This window comes from Coptis chinensis, chromosome 6 (genome assembly GCF_015680905.1).
Source record: "Coptis chinensis isolate HL-2020 chromosome 6, ASM1568090v1, whole genome shotgun sequence".
Lineage (NCBI taxonomy): Eukaryota > Viridiplantae > Streptophyta > Magnoliopsida > Ranunculales > Ranunculaceae > Coptis > Coptis chinensis.
In genome coordinates this window covers 61,756,142-61,772,403 of record NC_141461.1, presented here as the reverse complement: position 1 = coordinate 61,772,403, position 16,262 = coordinate 61,756,142, and the positions used below count along the sequence as shown (strand labels likewise).

Below are 16,262 nucleotides of genomic sequence, written 5' to 3'. Positions count from 1 at the left end.
ATTAATGTATTGTTAATGGTGTATCATATAGTTATAGTTATAGAGGGTCACACACTCACAATGGGAAAGCACACTGAGGCTAAAGCCTTACATACAGTGTGAGGGTGGGTATTTTTTTAAGCCTTACATATTTTCTGGAATTTTATAGTGATGTTTTTGGACATTGAGTTTTATGCTTCAATAGCCTTTGAAACTCGCCTTAAGCCTCTAAAAGGCTTGGTGCCTTAAGGCTCTTTTGAGGTATGGGCAGAGTAAAAGAAAACCAGTCTTGCGTGTGTGTATGGTGTGGTGTGGTGGAGGTGGTAGTGTGTGTGTGTATGGTGTGGTGTGGTGTGGTGGAGGTGTATGTGTGTGAGTGTGTGTGCTGGTAGGTCATGTGGTAGAGTGTGGTGTGGTGCGCGTGGTGTGTCTGGTGTGGTGTGGTGTTGTATGCTGTGTGTGGGTGGTGGTGTGGTGTGGTGTGGTGTGGTGTGGTGTTGTGTTGTGTGTGTGGTGATGCACTACTGCTGTGTATTGGGTGTTGTTGTTGCAGTGTGTTGGGTGATGCTTTCACTGCTTTGTTCTTCTTCTTTGTGTGTTGGAGTCTTCTTTGTTATGTCTTTGGGTGTTGTTTTTCATCTGCTGGCGCTGCTGCTTTGTGTGTTGGAGTCTTCTTTTGTGTTCATTCACAGCCCTACTAAACCCTACTAAACCCTCCTCCCCATCTGTTCAATCTTTATTCCGAAGTAGATCAAATGGCAAAAAAACTGGATGTACCAAAATTTGAAGAGAATGATAAGGAGCCACTTTTAGATATATCTTCAATGGGTTCTAATAAGGACCTCTGGCTTATTCAATGGCCAGTTCATTAAGTAATTATCTCTTCCCACTTATTAATTCTCCCTTTTCTTTTCTCTTCTTTTTTTTAATGGTTTTTTCAGACTCCTGATTTTGATGGCCAAGAGATAACACTTAAGTTGCAAAGGAATGGAAGTTTTTCTAGCTTTGAGAGTTTATCGGGTAAGATTATATTGTTTGTTGTTTTTTCTTCTTGAATTTGTGGGTTTTAACTTGAGAATAATGGTAGGGAAGTCTTACGAGTTGGTCACCTATGCTTCTCAAGTACCGGATGCTACGGTGTTTCAATCTTCAGCGTTGGACAGAAAAGTTGGTATTCTACTATTTTACCCCTCTGCATCTAGCATTGGGTACACCTCATATGATAATATATAATATGAAACATCTGCATCTAGCATCTAGCAATGGAACTAAAACTCTTATGTTGGTCACTACTCGCAAAACAGAAACATCAATGCAAACATCATTACAAGCACATAAGGATGCATTATAACACAATGCATTTGAGGGGTGCAAAAATTTAGTGGCAAGTGGATTACTGATTTACTGTACGTTAGCTTTAACAGCATAATAGAAACACATAAGAGTTCTGGATTGAAACAGATCCACATAAAGTTAAAACAAAGGCGCCATTGATTAATTAAATGGATGGAGATGAGATTTTGTATTAATATTGCAACTGTAATAAAAGTATGTAAAAGGACAACTATAATAAAGTTAAAGGACAACATGCAAATCAAAGCTAGTATAGTGGATATGGCTACAAGCTTTTACCTAATACTTGATTGTGAACTGCCATTATCATAGATGTGTTTGATTGTGAGAAGATTGAATTCTTCAATTCCTTTGGATAATGTATTGGATTAGGTAACGTACGTAGTGTTTAAAACCCATTGAACACTAATTGATCACCATTATGTTGTTATTTACCTAATACTTGATCGTGAATTGAATTCCATTAACTAACAAAAGAGAGTAAAAAATCATTATTCTTCTGTCTATCTAGTCTCCTAAATTCGAGAATATTGCCAAAAATTCAGCCAAGAATTTCTGTTTTATAAGAAAGTCACAGATCTCAAGAAAATCGAGACCAACATTTAAGCCTTGTCAACTTACAATAAAAAACTGAGCTATTTTGTATAATAGAAGATGGGTGTTTGTCTATCTGCAGTCAAAGGCAGCGCCAAGGCCAAAATGCGGTAATATTTAGTGAAAGTAGTTCTAGGCTGTTGTATAATGTGCATGCCTAAGGTATCATTGTATAATACCTCTTCTCTTTTTGAGGTATCGTTTCAGACAATAAATAAGCAATATTTTGAAGTAAACATAATGTCATGTATCATCATTCTTATAGGAAATTCGAAAAAATTGAGTGCCTCGACCATAATCACCAATCCAACCACATGACAGGCCCTTCTTCTGAGGTCAATTATTTTTGTAGACCTCTTATAACCCTTCTCGCTTTGTTAGTTTTTCATGACTCATGACAAAGACAATGTTATAAATTTTTATATTATTGTTCTTTTGATCAGGTAAAACAGTGTTACAGTTATTGGTATGCATCAATGCATATGTAGAACTAGTAGGACATGTACTAGAACGTAGTTTGACCTCTTAATTTAGGACTGTTCATTGAATTGGCAAGACAAAGTTCATTACCTTTATGAAATTTAAGGATACACTTACTATACAGTTTTTTTTTTTTTTTTTTTTTTGGGTAAGCCTGTTTTAAATGAGATCAGTAACTCTTTGATGCTGGCCTAGTATCATCACCCAAAGGTTTTACCGACTTTGCTAGTCGGCACCTGCACCTGCACCTACAACTGCACAATTATATCTTCAGAAGTCGATTGTTATTGGCTATTGGGCCCTGACACGGTGGTAGAAGAGAAATGAGCCTCGCACTGAAAGCATAATTTCAAGGAAAACCGTACTGAGGTTACTGGTTGAGAATTGAAAATCCTTACTAAGGTTTGGTTATTGTATTCTTTCGGATCTTGGTTAATAGGAATTCTTGGTTATATTTATATGTGTAGTTTAGATGGATAGGTTCTCTATATATATGTGTGCAGTTTATATGGATAGTTTTAGATAGTTGCCAATGAAGTTTCACAAAAGAAGGAATCATTGTGACTTCAGGGGGCTTTACTTTTCATAATAGTGTTGATTGATTCTCTTCTGCCTTTTAGAAAGTGTTCTTCTCTTGATTTCTCAACTGCAATCGTTGTGGATTCAGTGAGTTTTCTCGAGAATTACTCCTTTCCATCCGGTAGAGTGCTCTCTCAGAAGTTTCTCACGCCAAGGAATAGAAGTCCATAGGCTATTGTCATATAAAGAGGATTATGATCTTTATTGAGTGGAAGAGATTTGAGGTAGGGTGGACTAGTATAAGTACGTGGAAGAAGCTCGATTGGAATTACTAAGAGGAGAGCATGTTACAGGACCAAAGGGATTCTAACAAAGGAGACAGCTTTGTGGGTTGCTTGACTTTCGGTCCTCTCTTTGCAAATGAGAATCTGAGATGATGTTTGCACTAACAGGGAAAAAGGGATGGTCAATTTGTAGAGAACGTAGGAATAAGAACCAACAATAATGGTAGGTATGTGCAGATTTCTATCAGCCCATGTTCCAGCAACGGTCATACCGTCTTTCTCTGTGTACCGGAAGGAAATAATGGTGAAGGATGGAAAAGAATTGCAACATTCCTTTAAAGAATTGCAACATTCCTTTGAAGAATTTGCTGAAGGTTCTACAGTGGCCTTACATCACAGTCAAGGGTCTGAAAATGTGAATCCAGCAAGGAAAGAAGGTATCAAGCTATGAAACAATGGCGAACAGGAGATACCAAGGAGGACTGGTTCATAGCTTCACACTTTGCTCGACGAGGTGGTGGTCAATAAGTTCTTGAGAGAGAGAATAGTAGATTGGAGGGTGAGGGTGCGCGAGGTGGGAGAAGATTAGACAAAAGGGAGGAGTAAGAGAAACAACCAGAAGGGTGGGGAAGATGAAGAACCGATCATAGCTGAAGTGCAGGTGAGGGTGGTTAGCGACGATCTAGGTTGGGAAAGTGTGATAGAGAAAATCAAATTCTACAAGGAGATGATGTTGAAAGAGAAAGGAAGAGGGTCTGATTGGGGAAAAAAGGTGATGTTCGATAAAGATGGAGTTTGGGTGTCGGCAAGATAGAGGAAATATTGCGTTGTTGGTCTTGATGGTCAGTCAGTGGATACAGAAAACATATCAGAAGCTGTAATAGTTAGGGAAGAAGTAAGACAACATAATCTGATGAAAGAGGGGAGGTTGGTGGTGATAACAGGGCTTTACAATCTTCTTCCAGCAATAGTAGAAGTCCAGTGGGTACTGCTACAGTGGCGGTCGGAGAGTTTTCTTTGGCGGAGGAGACTCAATCACGTGTAGGACACTTAAATTTGAATTTGCCAACAGCTGTAAGTCCAGCACGTGAAGCATTCATGGGAATACTTAATATCTGTGAAGGTAGGCCTGATATGCAAGATGGACCAAATCGCTTGGTGGATCATATATGTGCTAGAGAACATAGTTTGACCTCTTAATTTAGGGTTGTTCATTGAATTTGCGAGACAAAGTTCATTACCTTTAAGAAATTTAAGGCTACGCTACCCCGCATGGAACTGCACAGTTATATCATTGGACGAAGTGATGTGAAGTTGTGAAAAAGAGGAATAGATTTTGACTACTTTTCCTTCAATTTAGGCTTTTTTAGTGCGAGACTCGTTCTTCTATTTCTTCTGCAACGCCACGCACGACCCAATATCCAATAACAAGCAACTGCAGATGGTACTACTGTGTTGGGCCATGTGGTGTAGCTAGATACACCCTAAATTTGAATGATAATCTCTCCCCTCCCCCCTTTCAGCCATGTAACATCCAATGACAAGCAACTGCGGATGGTACTACTGTGTTGGGCCATGCGGTGTAGATACACCCTAAATTTGAATGAAATTAGACTATTAATCTCCTAGACTAGACTGTGTTAGGTACTACTGTGTTTTGGCAGCATATGTCTGTATAATATTATAATGGATATTGACAAAATGCTTTTTTTTTGCTAGGTAAGCTAAAAATGTATTAGAAATTGGGAAAAAATGTACAGGGTACAATGAGGCACTAGGAAAGCTGCCTATGAGCTTCCCTTACAAAAACGTGGCTATGCTTCAAATCTAAAATAGGTCACCATAGGATCCTCCCATTTATATATGAATGGGGGTTTTCCTTCATACCACCATACCTCAGTTGTTCACTAAAGTAACCCCATACTTGGCCATGGCGCCGGCTGCAAAATTAGTTTCCCACCAAGTAGTGGTCATGGCTATGTTACCTATCTTTTCCTTGCAGAAGTTATATCTTTTCCTTGCAGAAGTTACATATTGACTGAAGCTGCCACGGTAAGGAATTAGCTTTGAAAGCACAAATAGCAGAGGTTGAGTCTGACTCAATCCACAGTTGATTCCAGCTCCTTTCCACTGCTATTTCCACACCCTCCACAATTGCCTTGCATTCAGCCATATAGCTTGTTTCTACTCCAATGTTTCCGCTAAACACCTCCAATGTCACTCTCCTGTGCATTAGAGTATATGTATCCCTTTGAAAGTACTGAAGTGTGATGCACCTCCGCTCTTACAATATGCAGAAAACAATCGAAGACATGACATCCTCAAACAACACCTTGTTTCGATTTTACCATAATGCCATCATGCCACCTATTAAAGCAGTTATCCATAAGTTTCTGATCAAAGGGCTGCAACCCTTCATCATTTCAGCATCGTCTGAGAGATAGTTGAAATTTCTGCTGCAGAAAAAAACGCCCTCGAATCCACTTCCATAGTTCCTGCACCAGTTGGCAATCCCATAGCAGATGGTTAAAGTCTTCAGTCGTGTTGTGGCATATGTAACATCTTGAAACTAGTTTGACTCCTTTCTTTTGTACCACATCATCAGTTGCAGCACACTTATGAAGAAGTTTCCACACATTTCCAGCAACTATAGGGTGGATATAGGAATTCCATAGATATCGGTACCATCCAACCTTCTGTGTCTTCAGTCTAGTCACCTCATGAGCAGACTTGACCTTAAAGTTACCTTCAAGATCTGGCATCCACACTCTCCTATGATAAGAAGTACGTGATCTACTATAATTCTCCTTGACGCCTTGATTTTATACCTTGTTTCTTTTCGAATTTAGTTTATCAATCTCAGTTTTTCTCTCTTGGCCTTTATACGAAGATGAAAATTTTCTGCAACCTTGCTTGTAATATTTAGAATATTGCCCTTTCCTTTTCCTCCTTGATAAGATTTTTATTCAGACGAAGTATTTCATATTTTTCATTTACTAGTGAGTAGTGGAAAATTCCCTCATTTGCAACCCAAGAGACCTGAAAGTTTTTGCCCCATGATTGTTAATCTTGTATAAAGATTCAAGCAAGGAAAAGATCAGAAATGCCTGAAGAGTAAAGAAGTTTAATCACACTTGAATGTATAAAATTGTAAGAGAATTGTCCTTCAAAATGGAAAATTTTACCATGGAAATATTATGGTCTTTGCCATCGTCAACAGTATTGTGTATATGGTCAAAATAGTTCTTTCATATGATTATATTCCTTCATACTGATAAAAGAAAAAAACGATTACATTCTTTCTTCGTGCAGTTGGAAAAATTTCACGCCGGGTCAGTTTGGTCCATTATGCGGAACCTAGTGAGCTGGACAAAACTAGTACCAACCATTCTGGTCGATTTTATCAAAGATCTATGGGGACTTCTTCCATGGACGTTTCCGCCGATCTGGGTCCTTGACACAAGGTAGCAAGCGAAGAAATTCAAGTGGATTATTCCAGTTTACCGCGAGTCTTTCACATAGTAGCAAGCAAAGGAGTACAATGCTTGAAACTTGGGAATCATCCAGGCATATCAAGACAAAGCATGGAAGACAACTGATAGGGTCCATGAATGGTACTCAGGATTCAGTAGAACAACTTCGAAGTAATGTGACTTCTGCAGGATCTGCTGGGAATATTAAGGATGAGGAGTAAGGTATTTTGTGTTTTAAATGTGAGGCTCAATCACCTAACAGGATCCTGTTTATCCCTTTTCCAACCCTCTTCCGGTAACACAAAGAGGGGTTTTGGAAAACTGATAGAAGCATTACAGCAAGAATCTCTTTCATTTTTCTTGTTCAAATTTATGTTTCCTGGTCCTTAATCGGTTAGTCCTTTTAATGCAAAGTCGAGTTAGTTAAGAACTAAAACTGAAAAGGATGTAGAAGGATTTTCCCACTACTTTTATATTCCTGAACTTTGTTTGGTTTGCTATCAGAAAACTGTATTACTAGGTATCCTATTTAACTAGTGGGCAGGATGTATTGTAAAAATGGAATACAACAACATGATTTGTGTAGCTGGGAAACATATTTAAAGGCCTGGATTAAGTGCTGAAACTTTCTCTACTCAAGTTGGTGTTTAGTTCATTGTGACGATTTAATTATGGCGTCTGTATGGATTCAAGCCTTCGTTAGTATTCCTGTTGGAACATGACATATGCAAAATACTGTGAACTATTACAATGTCGAGGTTTTAGAAAAGCAAAATGGATGGCTTCCATCATACTTCGCTGCTGGGGAACCATGTAGCTAGCTTGGTCAACATTACCATCTTGACATATTGGATCCATGGTTTTCAGAAGTTTGTTGTAATTTAGACATCTGCAAGCAGACAGTGAACTATGTGCATGGTGATTAGTGAGGCTCTTACAGAAACAGGCAAAGGAATGTGTATGTACGAAACTTTAATGTTCTGATGGAACTCTTATTGTGTTGGTGCCCATGACTGCTTCTATGCCCAACCATTTATTCTTTTTATATACTTTAGTGAGTCTCAAAATTTTGGGATCTCTCTGCTACTCAGGAAAATTAATGGCGAGGATAACAATGTCTGGTATTAAAAATATCATGCCCATTGACTGGCACAATGAAACAAGGGGCCCCTCTTATCTTTACTCTTTTGCTGGCATAGAGATGGCATGACTATTTACCGAAAGTTGTATTCAATTCTTCAGTCCAATAACGCGTTTATATTTTGCTTCTGAAGTTATTGTACTGGGGACTGCATTTGATGCAGGCATTTAGTTTCTCTTAAAATTTGGCGGGAAGATCCCTCAGCTTGGTATAAGTTACTTTAGTCCGTTGGGTGGTAGAATTTTTTTTTTATAGAAAAATGTAATGAATAACAGTATGAGTTATTGCTACATGATGATGAATTGACGATATCTAACTGAGCACCATGGAACTGGAACGGACCTAAAAAACCAGGAAGATGATGATCTCAGTGGGAATCGAACCCACGACCTTAAAGATTCGGAGTCTCCGCTATGCGACCTTTTTCTATGAATCTTGCAATCTTGCAATCACAGTATGTGTCTCAAATTTCATTTTGTTCGTCGTTTTCTTTGGTTTGTCTTCTTCACCTGATCAACTCATGATGATGACTGCAACTTACACATATTAGATCAGACGGCAGAAAGTTTCTTTTCAAATCCAATGCATTAAAAAACCCAAACCAAAAAAAAGAGAGGATCGAACGAGAGAAGAAGAACATTGAAGAAAGATTTAACGTACCAGTTAGTGGAAATTGTGGAATTAGAATTGAAAATGCAATGAAGGAATTGTAATATGCAAGGATCCGATCACACGCCATCACGGTGAGGACTTGGGAGAAACTTGAGCAGCTATACAACTTGGAACAATTTTTCTCTCTCGGCTTGCTTTGATACAACGACTTTTGGGCATGGTTCGATGACTGATCGACGGTGCACATAATAGGGAATGATTGTATTTTAATCTTTTGGGCTTTACCATGTTTGGCATTTGGCATTTTGCTAATATTGCAATTTTATGGTGAATGCCTACTAAAGATGCCATCTCAATCAAAAACTCATTGTGTGAATGTGTTCCATAAAATCTTGGGGTATGGTGCCACAAAAGAAATAGGATTTTTATGCCAATTTCGTGTATTCCGGAATATCCAAGGACTAGAAATTGGAAACGGTCCTTATCATAAAAAATAAATAAAATTACGAAGGACTAGAATGGTGATGATGCAGGTCCATCAAAAGCCCCAACAACTTTTTAGATAGGGGTAAATTAAGTAAATAAATTTTATCGTTCTTGTAAAAATTAATAATGTTGTTAACTTAGCTAAAATTTTCTTTAAACTATTTTAGATATATCTTGATATTAGTGGAGTATCTCGGATGGTTGGTTGGGTTTTATAACACCCGGCTATTTCTATTTATATTTTTTATAATATATAATTAGTATACTACATTGCGATTGGGGCGTGGCGTAATATATCATTTATTTGGCTCTCTTTTTTATATATATATATATATATATATATATATATATATATATATATATATATATATATATATATATTAAATAGTTAGTTCAACACTTCAACTATCATATATGTGGGCAAATTGGTTATTATTTACAAGATTACAAGAAAACCATTACTTTAAGCTATTCTTGGTGGCTTTCATCAAGTTTAAGGCAAATTTGTTTAAACAAGCAAGAACAAATGTGTCTCTAAATCGAGCTAATACACTCTCCTAAACCTCCAAAAAGAGTTGAAAGACAGCCTAAACCTCCAAAAAGAGTTGCAACGGTTTCCAAAACAACCTTAGAGCATTCGTTTAGCTAGTTAATTAAGAGAAAATGGAATGGCACAAGAAATACCTCAATATGGTGTTGGTTCCAAGTGGTTTGTTAATCATGTTAGGATACCATTTATTCCTTCTCTAGAGAATCATATAACATCCCTGGTGTACAGCTATAGGTTATGAGAATCATAGCAAGAGAGCTTGGGTAAAGAGGATGATGATGCAAGTAAGACTAGGATTTTTATCGTCTTGTGTGTATGCTAATAATGTTGTTAACTTAGCAAAATTTTCTCACAACTTGAATGGATCTTTCCCAGATTGATCATAAAGATATTAGTATTGCTATTTCTGTAATCTCAAGCAACACTGGTGCATCGACCTCCTTTCGTTACATACTCCATTACTCTAAGCTCATTCACTGGTGCACAAGTTGCAAGCTCAGACCAAAACTTCATCAATAATAGCATCAAATGTATACGGCGATAGAAGTTCAACAATTGTGACCATCAAGTACATTAGCATCCTATTTTCTTGTCGCGTTTGCCCTTTTTCATTCAATCGGACCCTTAGTGATCAAGCGAAGCGATCTAGTGTCAAGATCATCGGGGAACTCTTTGCGAAGCATATGTGACCTTCAATGTTTTAACACCACTACCACCTCCAACCATTTCGCGGTCGCCTAGTTTCTTCGTAATACAACATATGGTGCAAGCTCGAAAGCACACATGTCGAGGAGACGAGTTACGAGATCAATTCTTTCAATCTAGATGAAAACTTGAATCTTACTACTTAAATATACACAAGGTCATGCACTTTGAATAATTCGATTGCCACAGTAAAATCAAACAAACACATGAATCTTATAAATGGTTATCATACACCTAATCAGATCTCTTTATCACATACCACAAACACATGAATACCATGCTTGTCTTGTCAGTACTATATTCTTAACATAACACATGTGAGTTTTGAATTCATAACTTAACCGAAAGATAAACTGATTTACAAAACTATACCGGGATGCAGAATTATAACATATGGAGATTAAAGCACACACAAATCTTATAGACGGCTATCATATACCTAATCAGATCCCTTTATCACATACCACAAACACATGAATCCCATGCATTGTCAGTACTATATTATAAACATAACAGAGGAGAGTTTTGAATTCATAATTTAACTAAAGGAAAAACTGATATACAAAACTACACCGGGATGCGAGAATTTTAACATATGGAGATTCAAGCCAATTCTATACTAACACTTTCTAAAAAAGGTGCGAGGGGGTCTCAACCGGGCGGTTGTTACTTTAATAAATCAGACCAAGCAAAAACTTTCACTAGAAGCGAAAGAAATCCTAAAAATGCATAACAAAAGGAGAAAATGTTGTGGACATACCTCGGGGAACCATGGGTGCATTCACAAAGAAGATGAGAGCTCCCCCTTCAAGGCCCCAACAAAAGCATCAGCTATCTCAATGGCCACTCCTTCCTGAGTTATCATAACCAGTCATTAGAATCCTGATAATACAATTGAATAAGCATGACTAGATGATACAGCTGTTCATCTAATATACCTGTGCTTCCATGGTGCTGGCTCCAAGATGTGGAGTTACATTTGCAGAGGTTATAAAAATTACCTTTGTGAAAGTATCCTTAATAAATCATTCAACCTGCAACAAAATGAAGAATGCGGGTCAAACTAGAGTATACCTATTATTACTATAAACAAGAGTATGAAAAACGGAAAAGAGCTTATAAAAAGATGACAAAATTTTAAACAGAACTAACCTTTTGTATGGCAGCTTCATTGATCAGTGGACCCTGAAAAAAGAAGACAACTGGAATCAGTGTAAGCAGATGATCACCATTTAAAAGCGTACAAATGGTTACACTGGGGACCGGCTCAACACAATGATTTTTTGGGGTTTTTAATAATTACCGGAAAATAGAGAGAGAGAACGAATATACTGAAATCTCTTACCTACTGACAATAATCTGATTTAAGTTCTTTAGCAGATCAGGAACATTTATAACTTTAAACCTTAGTGCAAATTGGAGGATTGAATACCTGCGTCACACCATCTGTAAAGCCATTTCCAACTTGCAGATTTTTAACAGCAGCGACGAAAGCACCTGCAAATTTCTCACAAATGCCTGCACATAAAGGATTTATAAGAAAGGACAATAGATGAGGTAAAGTAGGACTTCAAGAGATCTCAAAAGAAATAAAGACATGAAAAATAGACAGCCAGTTTGGACACAAAAGATACAAAAGCCTGGAAAATATTCATTGCATTGCCTATACCTTCTTGCACTAGTATTCTATTTGCACATACACATATGTCGGCCTTCATTACGGAACTTTTATTTGCAATCTGTAAATACAAAGGGTAAATTCAGTCACAATGTCAAAGCTACCTAATACTGGGATTGGATGAAAAACTTAAACGAAAAAAGTAAAAAAGAAGTAGATATTTTATAAAAATTAAAAAGAGCATATGAATATCTTCTCAGTAAACAAACACACCCTCAGTTAGACACAGGAAATTAAACTGCTTTAAGCTTTGAAACGGTTCATGTCCCCTAGATCAATGAGACTCAACCAATGTAAGTGACCCTATGCTAGTGTTGCAAAGGTCTCATTGTTAAAATAAATCAATTCCAAAAGCCCCCGCAAATTAAAATATCAACGACTAAAACGGATAATAGGATTAGTATCTAACCGTACCAATTTCGGTGGATAAGTTCACAAACAAATTGAGGAACCGTAACATCTACATCCATAGTATCACTAGTTGAACGAAAACACGAGGATCAAGAAAAAGAAACCAATACTAGAAACCTTTTTACTTTTTTATTAGTGTACTGATAGCAAAACAGTGTACAAGAAAGTTACAAAGATCATACAAACTAGAAAATAAAAATCTAATTAGAAGTGACTATGTCTTACAGATATAAAAGTTCACATACATTATGTAAGAATCTACAACAGTGTCCAACTGTCATAGGCCTCACATTAATAACAAAATGAGCATGTATATATAACCTGCATAAATTCATACGTAAATATCAAAGTAAGGGTTTGAGAATCCATGCAAATTGAAGGATACAGGAGGAACATATATGCATGTTAATTTATATTTCACATGCTAACTCGAGTTATAAGTGGAGATGTCAGATGTCACATTATAACTTACACTTATTTTCACTGCCAAATCAAGGTCTGCATCATCAAAAACTATACAAGGCGCATTTCCACCAAGTTCCAAGGATACCTGCAAATCTCAATATCCAAAATGAAATTATAAATATGGTGTATTCTACCAAAAAGATATATGCAGTGCTTAATAAATGTCTAAGATTCAGGGTAAATTGTATCATTTGTACTTCAACGTACTCAAAACAACTATAGTCCTTCAACAAGAGTTATACAATATGTGATTTATATTACATTTATGATGTGCATCAATCATAAAGAGTACAATCCAATACAATGATCAAGTTTTCTTCATATATCGCATCTACCTTTTTAACTGTTCCTGCTGCACCTGCCATCAATTTCTTTCCAACAGCTGTTGAGCCCGTGAATGTAATCTTCCTCACCTAAAATGAGAAAAAAGAAAAGAAGATGCCAATGTTGAAATACTAACTGAAACTCCACAAGGAGATTAGTTCACGTCACCATCCAAAAAGAGTTCGGAAGTCAAAAGGTACTTCACCTGTGGACTCTCAAGAATAGTGTCTCCAATCTCAGAAGCATTTCCCATAACCACATTCACACCACCCTGGTTTATTTGACTTCATGAGTTGCAAGAGGCAGTAAAAAGATAAAGGGTGGTGGAGCATAATATCACAGTAGAAACTTTATAATGGTATCAGTGAAGGGAAATAGTATGTTTTCATGAGAGTATGAGACCCAATGAATGTGAGGAAGTAATAGTCCATGGAGTTCGAAAGACGACACTAAGAATGAGACCATTCAAAACATAAGTAATGAGAATCAAACTTAGCATTTATTTGAAGCCACCAAAACAGTTCACTTCAGTTGATGTCAATTGCAAAACTCATCAAATCAAGTAAAACCAAAGGATTCTAATACACGAAAAGTTTAATTGGTTCAGTTGAAAGTTTTTAATTGACTAAAAGTCTACAAGAAATAAATGGCCAGTGGAAAGAAAAAAATAAAAAATAAATCGTCGTGTGAAAAAGAAAGCATGGAACTAAAAGGACGACAATGTGGTCCGTCGTTGTAAAATATAGGCAGTAAAGTTTACCGGTGGTATGCCAGCTTGAAGAGAAAGCTTGGCCGCTGTTAAAGATGTCAGGGGTGTAAGTTTAGAGGGCTTGGTAACTACTGTACAACCACAAGCTAGAGCAGGAGTGACCTGAAACAACATAAATAGAGAGCTTATGATCTTAAAAAGGCATAAAGGTATCAACCAAAACAAAAAGGTATCCATATTCAAAATCTCAAACTATATGCAAAAAGGGTTAAACTAGAGAGTATACCTTGCGATTTTGCTTGAATGAACATTGCTAAAGGGAAGTTCCATGGTGTAATCGGCTCCAATGACACCAACAAAGACTCTGAGAGAAGAAGAATGATGCAAGACCTTTAATAAAGTAATAATAGATCCATATAGATAAGGTCCGAATTCAATTAGAAAGCTTAAAAAATCCAGTATAAAGGATGCAGGTGTACTACATTCTTGCCTCCCTCTCTACAGAATTCAAAATATGAGTGAAAATTAAGATTGTCACCAACAGTTTTTTGCATCTTCAGATCCTTGATTGAATGTCAAATAAGAGAATTTCTAGTAAAAGATATTTGAATGCTACTACCTTACTACTAATAGAGCCATATCATAATACACAATCGAGGTTTATGCAACCAACTAGTCCTTTTGGTGGTACTAAATAGAATAACATCTTCCCACATATTGAAATTAGTCGTATTTACTTATTGTCATAAAAAAGTATTTAATTCCAAATTAAGAAAAATTGTAAGGAGAGTTCGCAACTGCTACCAAATTTAGTTTCAAACCAGAACAACAAAGACTCAACCATGTCAACAAGTCCCATTATATTCCTTTCAATAAACACGGTTTTGCTGTGAAGGGTGGGGACTTGCTTGATGAATAATATCAAGTACTTCCTAAAAGTTAAGAGAAAGATGCACCTTGGTCTGATCTAGTCCTCTTGACTTTGAAACTAATTTTTTTTCGAACCTCCCTTTTATTAGAGATTAAAATACATGCTCCCACTTCAATACTCAATAAATAACACAAGAATTAAGAAGTACTATTAATGGTATCATTGTATCAAGTACTTCCCCACACTCAGTTAATTAGTTTAGGAATACTTATAATTGAAAGAGGCCAGCAAGTAAGGTTTTGAGTATGTCAACATTCAAAAGAAACATCAAGTTAAATGACGAGCTTGAAAGATGCTTGCCTGTTTTAAAACAAATAATCGGCGATCAGGAAGTGGTGTCGGAATGATATCACCGTTTTGCTTCCTCAGCATAGTACTCGATAAAGTTAGCTCCATAAATTACCTGTAACGTACATGAATATCAAAATCAAATTGTGGACCTTTGAAAGAAATACAAAAGCAAATGAACACAAAGTACCTTGTCATTAATAAATAAAATAATGCAAAGAGTGGTGCGAGGAACTACTAAAACATGTAAAGAAGATTAACGGTATAATGTGAATCCCCAAAACTTACTTTTTTAAATAATGCGAGGCAGAAGAGATAGCATCACTAGTCTCCCTCCTACCCATGCAAGCCAAATTGGCTATCACATCACCAGTGGCAGGATCATAGACCTGCCATTACATTACAAGAGAAGCAATTTATTTAGTTAATGTTGCAATGAATAACAGAAAATAAAGAAAGAAAGTATAGAAAAGACCAACCACAATGGTTTTGCCATCATAAGCATTAGTCCATTTGACAATTTCCCTCCTATAAAACCTTAACCTTGTAAGAGACCACTACTTCTTAGCTGATCAGTAACACTTTTCGTATCCACACTCATCTATCAAAATCACATTTGAAAAGTCCATTCTCAAAACAAGAAGTGAATATGTACGTAGTAAATGAAAGACTTTAAAAAAAACAAAAAAAAAAATAGAGAGAACCTACACAAATTAGATCAGGAACATTTATAACTTTAAACCTTAGTGCAAATTGGAGAATTGAATACCTGCGTCACACTGTAAAGCCATTTCCAACTTGCAGATTTTTAACAGCAGCGGCAAATCCGAGGGCGAGAATAGAGAGACGGGAGATTGGGAGAGTTAGATCCAACTAGGTCGGATGTGGCTGTGTAAAGCAGCAGACGGTCCTTTATCACTTAGATTGTGAGGATAGGTTTGATGGAGGAGAGATTGGTAGAGGTTGGAGGCGAAGATAGGAGAAAATGAGAAAAATTGGTAGAGGTTGGAGCACAAAGAAGGTGTTATTTGGGGGTATGGAGGGGGGAGAGAGAGTGACATGAAGAAGCAAGTGGTTTTTTGGGTGACTTGAGAAAAGCCACCTCAAGATTTCGCTACGCTCACGGATTAATATTAATAATAAGAATAAATAAAACAAAAAATAAGATACATGTTAGTTAAAACTAGATTGTAGGCCCATGCATACGCACCGGTTCTTTTGAAAACATTTAGATTTTTTTTAGAAAATTGGGACTATCGTTTTAGTCGCTAACTTGTTTT

General features: G+C 36.8%; 2 long non-coding RNA genes and 1 pseudogene across 4 annotated transcripts; 1 reads left to right on the top strand and 2 right to left on the bottom strand.

The window, feature by feature from the left end:
• Positions 1-700: 700 nt before the first annotated feature.
• LOC147493833 (uncharacterized) lies at positions 701-7,307 on the top strand. 2 transcript variants are annotated; one of them, XR_015199876.1, is made up of 4 exons: positions 701-851; positions 921-999; positions 1,067-1,150; positions 6,522-7,307. It is a non-coding gene; the product is annotated as an uncharacterized LOC147493833 (long non-coding RNA). The 2 variants fall into 2 exon arrangements; XR_015199877.1 differs by lacking the exons at positions 701-851; positions 921-999; positions 1,067-1,150 and adding an exon at positions 3,387-5,993.
• A 749-nt stretch (positions 7,308-8,056) lies between these two features.
• LOC147493832 (uncharacterized) lies at positions 8,057-8,922 on the bottom strand. Its single transcript, XR_015199875.1, has 2 exons — positions 8,484-8,922; positions 8,057-8,353 (listed from the first exon to the last, which is right to left on the bottom strand). It is a non-coding gene; the product is annotated as an uncharacterized LOC147493832 (long non-coding RNA).
• A 2,060-nt stretch (positions 8,923-10,982) lies between these two features.
• On the bottom strand, positions 10,983-15,583 carry LOC147493831 (succinate-semialdehyde dehydrogenase, mitochondrial-like; annotated as a pseudogene). The gene is made up of 13 exons (XR_015199594.1): positions 15,462-15,583; positions 15,267-15,371; positions 14,995-15,172; positions 14,063-14,104; positions 13,815-13,925; positions 13,260-13,325; positions 13,066-13,143; positions 12,738-12,815; positions 11,846-11,915; positions 11,609-11,694; positions 11,329-11,361; positions 11,115-11,210; positions 10,983-11,029 (listed from the first exon to the last, which is right to left on the bottom strand). The product of XR_015199594.1 is annotated as a succinate-semialdehyde dehydrogenase, mitochondrial-like (transcript).
• Positions 15,584-16,262: the final 679 nt, after the last annotated feature.